This window comes from Talpa occidentalis, unplaced genomic scaffold (assembly GCF_014898055.3).
Source record: "Talpa occidentalis isolate TD23 unplaced genomic scaffold, MPIMG_talOcc4v2.1 talOcc4.12, whole genome shotgun sequence".
NCBI classification, from domain to species: domain Eukaryota; kingdom Metazoa; phylum Chordata; class Mammalia; order Eulipotyphla; family Talpidae; genus Talpa; species Talpa occidentalis.
In genome coordinates, this window is record NW_023601212.1 from 79,776,695 (window position 1) to 79,791,328 (window position 14,634).

Genomic DNA, 14,634 nt, shown 5'->3' on the forward strand with positions numbered 1-14,634 from the left:
CTACTTGTGTTGTATCCATGGAATCCGGATTATGAGCCTTTGAACAGGGCTATAACACACCAGGGAGTCTGTAGGCCTGCTGGGGTGGGAACACGGATACATGGGGAGGAGCTGTGAGTGAAAGACTGGACAGCTGAGGGGTCAGATTACAAAAGGCCATCAGTGTACATGAGGTGGAAGACCATCATCCCTGGCAGAAGTCAGAGTGGGAGGAGGCAGGAAGGGGTCAGAGAGTGGGTAAATACAGAGGTTATATCCTCACCCAGGTGAGAAATGTGTAGGGAAGGAGCAGTGGAGATTGAGGAGAGGAGGCAAGCGGAAAGACTGCAATCAAACTAAGTTGACGTGAGGTACAGAGGTACAGGGCTAGCCAAGAAAGGGGTGCCCATATTTCCAGCTCAGGCAACTGGCAAGTTTCTGTGATGGTGGCGAGGATCGGGTTGTCTGGTTATAACCCAGCTGAGCTAGCTTCCCTCCCACATTAGGTCCATCCCTCAAAGGTCAGTGACGTGCGAAACTCCCAAGTAAGCCAGACATACATCCAAAGAGTCTCCAATTGTTGGATCAACTCACTATGTATTTTGCTCACAAAACACACTTGCTGAGACAACGGATCACTTTTTACACCTGAAGCATGCAAGATGCTACATGCACTAAGTTCACACTGGCGCAGGAAAAGGACACTAAATTACAGATTCCTTCTGTCCCCTCTCAGAATTATACTCTCTGTCTCTAATGTTATTAAAGAGGCAAGAGGATATGGCTTAATTACAGGGCCTCTCACCTGAGTCAACCAACAATTTGTTAAAGGCCGAGCAAGGTCGCCCGATTAAGGATGGGAAGACATCAAGAAGGGGGACGTGGGGGTCTTTGGAAGGCCAACGTAGAGCAAACAAGTACAAAGCGAGCATTTCCAACTTCTAACAAGTGGTTTTCTGAAATTCCTACTCAGTTGGCTGTGTGGGACTCAGACCTATTTCCCCTCCCACCTCCTCAATGAGGATGGGGGTAGGGACGCCGTGGGGAGGGGCCCAGTGATAGACGACAAAGGGATGGGGTGGTTTGGGGTGGGTGATGAGGCACAATAACTGAGGAGGAGCCTATTCCTATGAGTCATACACAGTTAGGCAAACCAGTGTTACCTAAAAGAAAAAAAATAGGTAAAAGAAAAAAAATTGAGGTTGTAATTAGTTGCCAGAGTATTTTTTCATAAGGATTACCTAAATACGATGAGTTAGTTTTCTCTTTATTTTTAACATTTCCCCCCTCCTCTGGTTAGTGGCAATGTACATTCATTGTATAATAAGAAAAGTACCGAAAGTCGTAATTCTGCCTCTCATCACTGGAAGCCATCCTCTGCCTGATCTGCAGTCCTTCTGAATCAAAGGCAGGCAAACCATAGCGGCAGAAAGTAGATCAGTGGTTGTCTAAGGCTGGGGACCAGGGGATGGGGGTTCAGAGGATGATGGCTAGGGGTAAAGGATTTCCCTTTGGGGTGATAAAATATTATATGATTAATTATGAGACGGTCGCACAACTTTGAATATACCAAAACTCAATGAACTAGAGACTTTAAATAGGCAAGTTATATGATATGGTATGTGAACTGTAGTTCAGTAAAGCTGTTCACATATGTGTGTGTATTTGAAATTCAACCATATGTAACATAGCAAATCTTTTTCAATGCCTATTATAAAACTTGGAAAATGTCTTAATAGCACTATTTCAATTGTCCCTAAGTGCCACATACACAGATTTGTAGACCAAAAGTGGGCTTGGTGCCACTTTTCCAGATGTCTGGCATATGCCAGGATTTGGGTCTTCCTGTTACCTCCTATGAGCGTGGTGCCCATGGGACTAGGAAGCCCAGCGAATACTCAGGCAGCTCCCCAAACCCCTGCATACCCACAGGGGCTCTTCCATGGGGCTCACCTGGGTCCATTTCTCCCAGGTGTTCTGACTAAAGGGACAAAGGATAGTTGCTTCTGTGATGGGCCAAGGATGTCATCTGGAAAGATCCCTAAACTCTGGCCTCACTCTCCTATCTAGCCTATTGAGGGGAACATGGGGGTGGGGGCCAGTACCTACATAGCATTCCTGGGGACTATTAGGAGTTGAACTGCATCCCCCACAAAAACACTGAGGTCCTAATACCTATGAATGTGACCTGATTTGGAGGTAGGCCTTGCAGGTCACCAAGTTAAAATGAGGTCATTAGGATGGTGCCAATCTAATATGACCATGTCTTCATAAAAAGGGGCAATGTGGACACAAGAGACAGCTGCCCACTCAGGAAGAACTCCAAGAAGAACTCCATGCATACAGGAACTATGATTCAGAGCCATGTTCTCAACCCGGTTTCCACAAAGGCAAGGAAATTCAAACCCAGTCCTGCAGAGAGCAAGGCCAGGCTACTGAGTCTAGTTAATTCATTAAGTCATGGACCATGTCTCCTAAGAGAGGCGAGGCGTCCTCCAGAGTGGCCGAGGCTCTGCCTGATGAGATGCCCCTGAGACCTCTGTAAGTATTTTCAAATCTGGAAGAATTTTGTTGATTCTGGGAATCCCAATATTTTCTATGCACCCTATGCCCCTGCCTTTGTCCAAGACGGGATCTCTCTTCCACCAGGATGCAGTGGGCTTCCCTCGCCGAGGCCTATGACTTCCCATTCCCAGCTTTCACTGATTGGGACACCCTTTGCTGTTATATCTGCCCCTGAGACCTGTCCATGCTTAGGACTCAGGGTAGCCTCACTTCCCCTAGAACGTGTGCTGGGCTCCCTCCGCTGGCAGGGTTCTCAGTTTGGGGTCGGATGTGGACAACTTATCTGTACAATGGGGTGTCCACCTCCCAGGCCTGGGCAGGTGGGCAGGTGAGCTAATGTGGGCAAAGGCTCAGTGCCGGGAACAGGGAGGACAGCCTGACAGTGAGTCATGACCTCAGGTACCCGGGACTCAGGCCCTAGTCTGTTTCCCTTGTTATTTAGTGAGGGAGGAAAAGAGAGTCTCATCCTCCTCTGCACACCCTCTGTCTGTCCACCGCCCCTGCTCCCTGCTACAGGAGCTCAGCCTGCCTGCTGTGTGCCTATGAGACCGTGAACCCAAGCTCCACATGGCAGCCTCCCAAAGGTGGGCAAGAGTTTTGTGAATGGTAAGAGGTTTGGGGTGAGGTCTGAAGGCACAGATGGTTGAAATTAGTAAGGAAGGTGAGACAATCTAGCCAGCTAATGTGCAAAGAGAGCCTGAGACAGAGATTCTGTTCCACATCCCCAATCCTTAAAAAATTTGAGGATGGCAAGGACAGAGGTGGTGCTGATGGCAGAAAGAGAGAAGCACTGCGTGAAGTGCTCAGCCCTGGCCTGGGGTAGAACCTGTTCTGCTCCAGGGATCAGCCTCGCCTCCTGCCCTGCCTCACACTCTAGCCACACCCGGTCACTCCCAGTTCCTGAACACAGGAGCAATTTCCCAGCAGCCTGGAAGGCGCCTCTTTGGAATGTTCCTCTGATCCTCTCTCTCTGCTTCGGGCCACTGCCCTCACCCTCTGGGATTGTCCCCAAGTTTCCAGGACAGCAGATCAGGTTTCCTCAGGAGGATCCTGAATTCCTTGAAAGCCCACACTACGTTTCTGACTGCCTTTTCTCCCAACGACTAGTACACACTAGGCATCTAAATGCGTTTTTATTATCAATTACATTTACCTAAATTGGTCAACTGTTTTAACCACAGAAGTGGTGTTCAATTTCCAATCTTTATAAAAATGCTTACTATATAAGGAGCCCTTGGTAAGCATTTGCATTATGTGCTGTGATCCGATGACACTTGGCTGCGGCCAGTGCTGGGGAAGCGTCTCCTCCCACCGCGCATGCCCAGAGCACTTTACTCCAGTGGAGCCCTGCAGCCAGGCTCAGCCAGGTGCCCTGTGGCTTCTTCCCCTGCAAGTTTCCTGCATTCAACAGTTATCCTTTTAGCAACATTACAACTTTTTTAATGCTGAGCTTGGTTTTCTGTACTGTGATTTTTCAAGTCAAAGGGGATTGTCTATATTCACGGGATTTCATTCTAACCCTCAGACAATCACTATTTTCTTCCAGTAGTATAAGATGCTCCGAGGCCAGGTTTGGAGACCAAGTTCATGGAAATCAACTGCAGGACCCCTGAAACTTAGAAGGGGTGAGAGTGTGCTCAACTATTTGGGTATAGCAGAGGGGCATGTCCTGGTTTTGGGTGCCAGTGGCACAGGCATCACGCCCACTCTCTGGCTGCCCTTCCTATAAGAGGCAACACTCTCTTACAGCTCTCTGCCCATAGTCATAACACCTGTGCTATAACAGCACCAGTGCCACAGCCAGAAGAGTCAACAGGTAATGTGGATGGGAAATCATCTTTCGCTGCCATAGGCTTCTAAGATTTGAGGTTGCTTGTTACTGCAGCATGATTTAGTAAACCTGTCTACTACAAACCTAAGAGGTAGTCACATCTCTAAGAAGATAACACAAAATAAAACTAGGGAATAAAAAGCCAATATCTTGAGAGTCAAAGGAATTTTGTTTGTTTTGAAGCCTGATTGCTTATATTTGGGGGTGGGGGTATGATAATGTAAGAGCACTGGATTTGAAACCGGGAGACTGCATTTAAGATCTGGGAATGCTGAGACAGTCACATACCCTTTACCTCTTTGAATTTTACTTTCTAGGTCTCCAGAAAGGATTGATGAGAATGCTAGCCTTGTAGGGGCCTTGGGAAGATGGAATGAGACAGAAGGTGTGAAGCAGTGCAGAGCCATTCACAAACGAGTTCTAGTGCTGGTGATAGTTACTGACCTGTGACATGGCTAAAGGGAGAAACATGTAAGCCCCACTGAAATTAAGTCTCAAGACCTCAGAGTCAGAGGAGAATTCACATGTTCAAAGCATCAGTTACTCCACAAAAGGAATTGCCACTCAGTTGTAGAAGAATTAACCTGGTAAGGCCACCTTTTCAGCAACACTTCCAATATGGTGGCTACAACTTTTTAAGGATCTGCTTTTATCTTAAATGATATTCCCTGCAGAAAATCCTTCACCCAGCTGTAACTCAGGACATTAGTGGGATTGGGATTTTGGGGGTTGTTATTCAACTTTCAATAGGGGTTTATAGTTTCTTCAAAGGAAGGAAACTGGGAGGAATGCAGGAATTCTGACTAGAAGAAACTCTGCTTTAAAAAGGACAAAACAATGTATTACGTGCAAATGTGTAAATCCTTCTTTTCCTACTGCCTTGACCACCACCGAGTTAAGAAGACCTGCTCGTTTGGACTCGGAAATTGATTTGAAAATTACAAACTCTTTGCCCCTTTGAGGCTTCAGCCTTCATTGTAACCATGCCCCTCTCCCTGACATTTATTTTGGACTCTGCAGACCAGCGGGTCTCTAACTGTCTCCTTGCCAAGAAGTGTGATGTGCCCTCTACGGAGATCCTGGGTCATCATCCCGGGGCCCGGGAAGAACTATGTGGCCTCCCTGCCCTACGCTTCCCTCACTCCGAGATTACCATCCAGACTGGAGTTCTAACATAGCTCTTGCACACCCAGCAACGTCCCCTCCCAGCAGATCCCACCACTGACCATGCCTTGCCACCAAGCCTTGATTGTCTCAACTGGACAATCCCTCCTGCCTACCCAGTTCTTTAAGGGAGGTCCTCGGCCAGGAACACGCTCACGGGGGAGCCCAGTTCTCCCTTCACAAATCCGTCCGGGTGCCCTCCATGGTTGTCCTCCTGCCTTCCCCAGGCACTGCTGTCGCTTGGCCCTGGTGCCACCTGAGTTGTTAGCACAGTGAGTCACGCCCGTGGCTTCCTCCCTACCACCCTGTCTGTCTGTCGAAGGCCAAGCCCCAGCCCCAGTTCTAACGAACAGCGGAGGCTGCCTGGGAAGTGCTGGCCAGAGGAAGGTAGATTCCAGGTAGAGAGGATTGTATACGCCAAGGGAGTCCTTGAAACCTGTCTCGAATTCTGTGACTACTGATCATTTTGGAAGATCAGAGCAGAACAGGGCAGTTTCCTACAATTAAAAGCCTCACAACAGCTTGACTGTCCACCTCAGTATTGTCTTGTTACAGAGCAGGAGTCATGAGGACCAAGCTCCTCTCTGGTTTGGGAAAGAGTGAACTGCCCTTGTTGGGACAGAAATTTGGTAAGGCAGCCCTTAGTGGAGGAAAGAGAGGGGAGGGGCTTAGGCTGGAAACGAACTTGTCAGGGAACGTCCCCTCTAAAACGGAAAAAGGACCCTTCATGGGCTTTGTGTACTTATGGAAGAAGAATGTGGACAGCACAGAAGCCTCTGCAGCTGCTATATCGTCCCCCCTCCCCCACACATACCCCAATGCTCCGTTTGCTCACTGCTGGCTCCAAAGTACCCCTGAGGGCGACCGAAGCCAGAGCCACAACCCCTGCACATCCCGCAAAGGTGAGAATCATGCTGCTTTGTGCAAAATGGGGTTCACTGGCCAGCGGTGCCCACTGCCATGGGCCATGGGGGGGGCTTGCCACATTAAGGCGCAGACACATAAGAGTGGGCCTTTACAGGGGCCTGGGAGGTTCCAAACAACAGTGCTATGTACTGTTGACATGGCAAGCACTCATCTTTCTGGGTGTCACCAGGGTCTTGCCATGCACGGGGTGGGAGGTTGTGGTGGGGGGGGGGTGAGGTAGGGGGTGGGTAGTGCTGCCCAGAGCCAAGAGCCGCAGTATGGTGTTGGAAGGGCAAAGCAAGGTTGAATCCCAGACTCCAGCACAAACATGGCTACGCCACCTGAACCACTGAACTAACCTCTCTGTGCCTTAGTTTCCTTGTCTGCAAGTGGGGAGAATATATCTTAGAAGCTGTAAGATCAAAGCCACAGCAGTGGTCAGTCCTGGAAAAGGAGACATCACATGGAAAGAGCACCTCTCAGATGCAGAAAGGGACCGAGTCACTGAGAATCAGGCCCTAAAGCAATCCCCAAGGACACAGGCTGACCCAGCAGAGTAGCATGGGGCTGGACCCGGGAGCTGGGCCGCAGAGCTGGTATGGTGTGCCCTGAAGGAACGCAGCCCTAGAGAAGCTGTAGGATGAGCTGGTCAGGTTACTTATACCATTTAAGTCTTGGTCTCTTCATCAGTTGAGTGGATAATTCCTTTGCTGAGTTGTGGCAATGATGGAAAGTGAGAACCTTCCATACTACGTATCTGGCACACTCTGGAGTACACAGAAACCGAGCACACATCAGTGACCTTCCCCAGCCACCCCAAATTCAGCATCCTTTTTCCACTATACCATCAGCTATCAAACAAAGCAGAAAGTCAAAATGCTTAAAGTCCTGGGGGACGGAGACATTCAAACGTTTGAGACACCATATGGCAACAGCACACTCAGAAACAATCCACTAGCCTTTACCCTGGGAATTTACAAGCTAATGATTTAGGAATAAACATAGAACATTAAGAGAATGTTCAAATCAATGTGCTCTGCTGGACTACAGGCCACCAGGGCTCAGCAAGGCTGCAGGGATGAGAGAGAACGGTTTTGTCTCATGCTCAGTCTGCCTGCAGAATTCTTTCAAGAGCAAAACACGACCCGAAGAGCCACGTGGAATAAACACTAGAAGTCAGGAGAGAATGACCAGGGGCTCATCCTGGGAAGATGCTCGCTCAGGCCACAGCATTCTATTTCTAATTTTAACCAAGCACAGCCATGTAAAAGGACGGGACATATTTCATGAAGCTCATAGTAGCAGAGAGCCTGGAGAGTCTCCTCTGAGGATACCTTTGTTCAACGTATAAGTCTTGCTATTGCCATGAGTCCTGCAAGAGTCCAGAGAGCACCCTGCGGTGCAGGGAGCACCTCTCCCAGCATCCTGGCCACCTCTGGAACCTCATCGAGAGAAGGGAGGTTGAAAGCAAGCAGCTCTGGCACCCAAGGTCACACCTTTTCATGACTCCTGACACCCAGATGGAGCGCAGTGAGGAAGAAGAATCATGTTCACAAATACTTCCCGAGGCAAAGAACCAAGAAGAGCTTATTAGAAACCTCAACACTGCCCAAAGCATGGTGGATAAATCCTGTAGGGTGTTTTCGGTTAAAGAAGCAGAGCACTGTAGACCTGGGCAGGGACACAGTTGCTTCTTACGTAGGATGACCCGAGTATCCTTAACTCCCCCTCCCCCAAAGTTTGAGAGAAGAGCACCACACAAGTCCAGGAGAGAGAAGACAGCGCCATGAAGAATGGGTGGGGAAAACGAGCACATAAGGTCACAGAGAAGAGGAGATTTGTGGCATAGATTTGTGGCATGTAGCAGTAAAGAATAAAAATGGCAACAAGCATTTCTATCTGCCTTCACAATTGACAAAGCCCTTTCACACACATCTGACATTCTGGCTGTCAACAGAGGCCCGAAGGCCTACTGTGGGGAAGAAGGATTAGCTCCCCTCTCTCTCAGTGCAAAGCCAGAACCAACAAGTGGAAGACAGGAAGGCAGACCGCAGCTTACCTGCAGGAAAAACTGCAAAGAGCAGAGAACTTCAAGGTGGTAGGTGCTGACTGCCTGTCTCCTTTGCTAGTTTGTTCATTCCTTCAATAAAATTGTGTAAGGAGTGGTGAGAAGGTGTCAGCTAGCTGTGTGCTAGCTTCTCCTCTGGGGCAATACCCTCTCCTCCCCCCAGGTAAATCACAGCAAGTGTGTGAAAGGCTTTGCTAAGGATGAATGTCTACCTGAGATTTTTAAAACAGTGTTTTGTGATCCCATAGATATACACATTTATACACACACACACACACACACACACACACACACACACATATATGTGTAAATTTAAGGTGCAATATATATTAAAAATTTAAGGTATGATGCATATAAATGTAAGGTATAAAAAGTATTTAATAAGGTTGCACAATGTAAGATCAATATACAAAAATCAATTGTCTTTCTATATACTAACCATAAAAAGTCTGAAAGTGAAATTAAGAAATGTTCATGGATTGGCAGGCTTACTACTGTTAAAATGGCAAAAGTCCCAAATCAATTTATAGGTCTGATACAATGCCTATCAAAATCCCTGCTGGCTTCATTGCAGAAATTGACAAGTTGATTCTAAGATTATTATGGAAATACAAGGGAACCAAAATAGCCAACACAATCTTGGAAGAAAAAACCACAACAAAGTTGCAGGACACACACCAATTTCAAAACTTACTTCAAAGCTAAATTAACCAAGACTGTGACACTGATATAAGACATGTAGATCAGTGGGATAGCATTAAGAGTCCAGAAATAAACCTTTATGGTTTATTTTCATTAATTTTTGACAAGGGTGAAAAGACAATTGCAGGAGAAAGCACAGACTTTCAACAGTTGATGCTGGGACAGCTGGTTATCTACATGGAAAAGGACCTCAGACCCCTACCTCACACTGTATATGGAAGTTAACTCAAAATGAATTAAAAGCCCAATTGTACAAGCAAAAAGTACAAAACTCTTACTAGGAAACACAAGTGTAATAAACCTTTGTGAATCTTTGTGACCTTAGATAGGTACCAAAAGCACAGATAATGAAAGAAAAATAGATTAATTTGGTTTTATCAAATTTAAAACTTTTGTGCTTTAAAGGACACTATTAACAAAATGAAAAGGCAACCCACAGAATGAGAGAAAACTTGTGCAGATCATATATCTGACAAGGAATTAATATCCACAAATAAACAGAAGAAATAAAATAGCAAAAAAATACAAAAACATCAACAAGAAAATCCCAGAATACATAAAAACAAACAACTGAAAAATTAGACAAAGGATCTGAATACACATTTCTCCAAAGACATGAATGGCCAATTAGCACATGAAAAGATGCTCAACATCAAGGCCATTAGGAAAACAGCAATCAAAGCATTCGCACCTTCAGGATGGCTGTCCTCAAAGACAGGGACTAGTGCTAGAGAGGATGTGGAACAACTGGAGGCCTGGCTGGAATGTCAAATGATGCTGCCACTTTGGAAAAGAGTTTGGTGCTCATGTTAAACACAGAGTTACTGTACTACCCAGTAATTCCACTCTTAGGTGCATAACCAAGAAAACAGAAAGCTTCTATCTTTGTAAAAACGTACATATGAATATTTATAGCATTACTCATAATAACCCAAAGGTGGAAAAACCAAATAGCCATCAGCCGATAATGGATAAACAAAACGTGGCATATTTATACAATGGATTATTGCTGTCTAAAAAAGGGAAAGATGTACTTATATATGCTACAACATAGATGGATCTCTCGAAAACATGATGCTAAGTGAAAGAAGTCAGTCACAAAAGACCATGTAGTGTAAGATTTCACTTTCACGGAATATTAAAAATGGGTCAACCCACAGTGACAGAAAGCAGGTGAGAAATGAGCATGTGACTCAAAGTCTGGGGACACTTGTTGGGGGTGGTGAGGATGCAGTGAAAACAGACTGGAGCCTGGCTGGGCATAACGAGGCTCAAGGGAGCCACAGATCCCAGGGCAGAACAAGGAAGCAGTGAGGTGAGAGGAGAGCCAAGGGCCTGATGCTGGGGGGCCCAGGCCTCACCTCCAGGGACTCTCTCTTCCCTTCAAGCCCACCCAGTCCATGGGTTGGTGATATCCCCAGCACAGGTGGCGGGTATGGCTACCTAAGATCATGGAAATGGTGATTTGTAGGCCTAAAAGGCGATGGAAAATAATTACTAGCCAAGAGGGCAGTGGCCCAATCTGAAATGGGGGAAAGGTGGAACGTGAAATTCTTCACATTCAAGTAACAGACCGCTACAGGCTCTCAGCTCTTCCACAGAGTCCCCGTGCTCTCCCCAGAGCCACACGCACGTTCACAGCACTCCTCTGACCATCTGCTGCTTGGTGTCAGTTTCATTTAAGGAATTACTGCATTAAATTGATGGAACATTAGCAAAACCTAATTAACATCCAAGACTGAGTTTTTCCAAGGGAAGAGAGACCTGTAGAAAATAAAATACCCTAATAATTTAAATTCCATAGTATTCAAATAAATGCTATACGACTGAATATTACAACTTGGAAAATTTTAGCCCAAGAAAAAGAAATATTAATGCCCGTCTATTCTTTGCATCCTCAAACAGATTCCCTCACACACCTCCCATTTGTTACATAAGGAAACAGAGGCACTGAAAGGTCAGGCGAGCTGGTGAAGGTCAAGATCAAGGTCAGTGGCAAGAAGCCGCAAACCTAGGCTTTAAAATCCTGGGTCCAGGGCTCTTACCTTCCAACAAAATTCCCTCCTAGTATCACAAGTCCCTGAATGTGGATGGGACAGAGCAGAATCTTTTTTTATTGACAGAACACTTCAGATTTATATACCAACGGTACTAGCTTTCCTCCCTTCCCCCCCTCCCCCCCTTCTGTTGCTGAAGGCCTACCTACTGTGCCACATGGGGATACAGAGCTTGCTGGACTGTTAAGCTCCCTGAGAGTAGCGTTCGTGTTAGTCACCACTACCACACACCAGGTCTAGTTCAGGTCTAGTCTGGTACACAGTAAATGTTTAGTAAATAGCTACTATTAGAAAGAATGAGTAGCCCTGTCCCCAAGGAGCTTACTGTCTGGAAGAAGAGAAGGCCATAAAGGACATACATGCTTTAGTGTGGCCATGGCCATGGCTGGTTACAAACAGCACGGTGGAGGAGAGTGTGGAGGCCCCTGCCGGGCTGACCCCGCTCAACTGGCTCCATCAGCGTGGCCTTCTGGTCACGGAACCTATTTCCAGAACCCTTGAGGAGCAGAAGTGAAATGGAAGAAGCCTGGGGTCCCTCCAGGCACTGGTACCAGCCTGTTCTTCACAGGGAACCTTGAACTGCTTACTCGTGACCCTCCGGAGCTTCGGTTTGAGTCTCTTTGCTGACACATCATTTTACTAACTGATTCTAGGGGTCTTGAGCCCCTTTCCTCCATTTCAATTCAACCAACACTTCCTGGGCATCCACCACGCGCCAGGCACTGGGAATCCAGAGTTGCCGCTGAACGCCGAGGAAACCCATCTTCAGGGGTGCCTGACACAGGTCTTCCCGAAGAGAGGGGAGCGAAAGCCCGTGGGGCCCACCACACACAGGCACGCGCCGTGAGCACCCAAGAACACCACTGACGGTTACCGAGAGGATGTTAAAAATAATTATCTACTGAAAATATTAGATTTGCTCTGGATTGTTCATTACATACAATGGCTTAATAGGACTTTTATTGAATAGCTGCAGAGCTCTGGGCTGAGATCAATTTGCCGTACACTCGGAATTTTGATGTATGCTGTTGACTTCCACAACACGGAGCAATTTGTAATAGCTTTGGCTCGCTGTTGTTTTCAAAGCTCCAGCTACATCACAAGCATTTATTTCTGACCACAAAATTACATTTATTCAACAGAAAGCAGCTCCGGGTCTTTAAGAGGTTAACTTCGGGAGTGCTTGGCGGCTCTCCAGCCCGGCTGAGGAGTGCGGGCGCAGTGGCACACGCGGTGGCGGCAGCGCCGGGCGGGCGGCCGTGATTAATAGACTGCTGAGTGTGCCCCTTTCCGCATGCACACGGCTCGCTCTCCTGCCTCCATAGATCATGGGCTTAGCCTCAACATATCTGACTGAAATTGAATTTGGCTTCTCTCTCAACCGTTCATTTCCTATGTTATGCAAGGTTATATCCTTTTCTGCATGAGCAGAACCAAACCAGCTGCAGCTTTGGAAGAGAAAATGTGTTTTCAATTAGGAAGCTGGCCTGAATATTGAACCACAGTCCTACTGCTCCCCTAATTGAGCCATCATGGAGCGAACCTCCAGGAAGATGCTGTACTCACTAGGCTTCGGGCTGACTGGGAGACCATTAAAACACATGGTCACTGTCACTGCTGTCACCACCACCGTCACCTCTACTACCATGCAGTGAGAAGGCTCAAGTCTGAAGGTGGTGTGTTGCACAAGGAGGAAGCCCTCCAGGAAAGGGGTCAGGACAGCAGGCTATGGGGGTTGGGGGCCCTGTCAGAGCTCGCCAGTGTCCCCAAGGTGCCCTGTCCACTTGGGACTCACCCATTAGGATGCTGGGCCCCAGACTCACACACGGCTGATGCCCCCCACACAGGGACCCAGCCTTACTTTTCTTGGGGGGGGTCATCAAGAACCGAGAGTCTTATGACCAGAACTCAGGATTATCAACAGGAGAACGTGAGAGGGAGAGAGATTCAGCTACTGCCTTACTAACTCAGCCAGGTGAGGGAAAGAGTGACACCAAGTCTGAAAGAGGACGGGGCACACAAAGGGAGAAAGCTGGAAACAGGAGAGGTGATCGGAGCGGAACGGAGGGGCAGGCTTTCAGTTAGGTCTTAAAAGATGGAGATGACCTTCACAGGTAGGGAGGAGCAGAAGGTTATAACCACAGAGGCTGTGACAGAGGTAGGAAAGCACAAGATGGGCTTGGGGATAGTCAACAGAGAGGTCTGGCTGGAGCAGAAGCCAAGGAGTTGAAGCCTAGAAGTTCATTTTAACGCTCAATCATGGGTCCTTACACACCGACCTAAGGTGTGTGAGCAGGCAGAGAACGTGATGGCCAGAGGAACTGCCCTGGAGGGAGCTTAGCCCAGGCGCTGCTACATTCACTGTGCATGAGAACCAGATGTGGCCTCCATAACATGACAGGTCCCACTCCAGATGTTGAATTGGAACCTCCTGAGGAGGAGCCTGGGGAGTGGTTATTTCTGGAAATGTGTGGGTAATTCTCATGCAGCTCATGAGTCCATCCAAGAACTGGCTTTAAGAACCATTGTCCTAGTCAAACCTTCAACACCTTCCCGCTCCAACATGTGAAGCAGTGTTTGCCAAGCACAGGTGAGATGGTGTAAGCGCACAAACACGTGTGTTCCCCTCTTCAGATTTCAGAAGCATAAGGCTTGGTATATGGCAAGCAAAACTTTATTCGAGTAACTTAAATATAAAGGCAGAATGTCTTCAGCCTCTAAATCAAAAGAGAGGTACAAAAGAAGCCTACCAGAGATCGAAAGGAGAGCTTGTTTCTGGCTGCGGGGTTTGGGAGTGACTTGGAGGGTCTGACCTTTGGGCCTGGCCTTGAAGTAGGATGGGTAAGAGCTGATCACATCCCTGGCAGCTGACCTCTGGCCCTGGTGTGAACACGCCCATAACAGCAAACACTACCTTAATGGCGGCTCATTCCATTTCTGAACAGATCTAATGGCTAGAAAAGGATCTTCTAGTCTGCTGATGACCACCAACCGAAGCACCGGTCCACTGCGTCATGCTGGAGCTTTGGGGCTCCTTGCAACTATCTTGTCCACCCACTCAGATGAGCAAAGTCAAGAAGAAAGAGGCCCCGGAGCAGCCCCAGGTCACGGGAGAGTGAGCGGCAGTGCCTGGGCTGGCTCCCTGGTCCTCTAACTCCCTCTGAAATGCTCTTTAGAGGAAAGCACATGGACACCTCAGCTTTACTTAGACATGGCCTTTAGATCTGAACACTTAAATATGTTACAGAACAACAGATAGGGCTACAGGACACCTGTGAAACACTCATTCACTTCAAACTAATTCAAAGACACTCAACTTATTTGATTAAAATCTATGGAGCATGCACAGGACCTTTGCTTTC

General features: G+C 47.5%; 1 protein-coding gene across 5 annotated transcripts in view; it reads right to left on the reverse strand.

Moving 5' to 3' along the window:
• CUX1 (cut like homeobox 1) overlaps positions 1-14,634 on the reverse strand; it is a 320,905-nt gene that overhangs the window by 145,031 nt on the left and 161,240 nt on the right. The gene's annotated exons all lie outside the window — the stretch shown is intronic.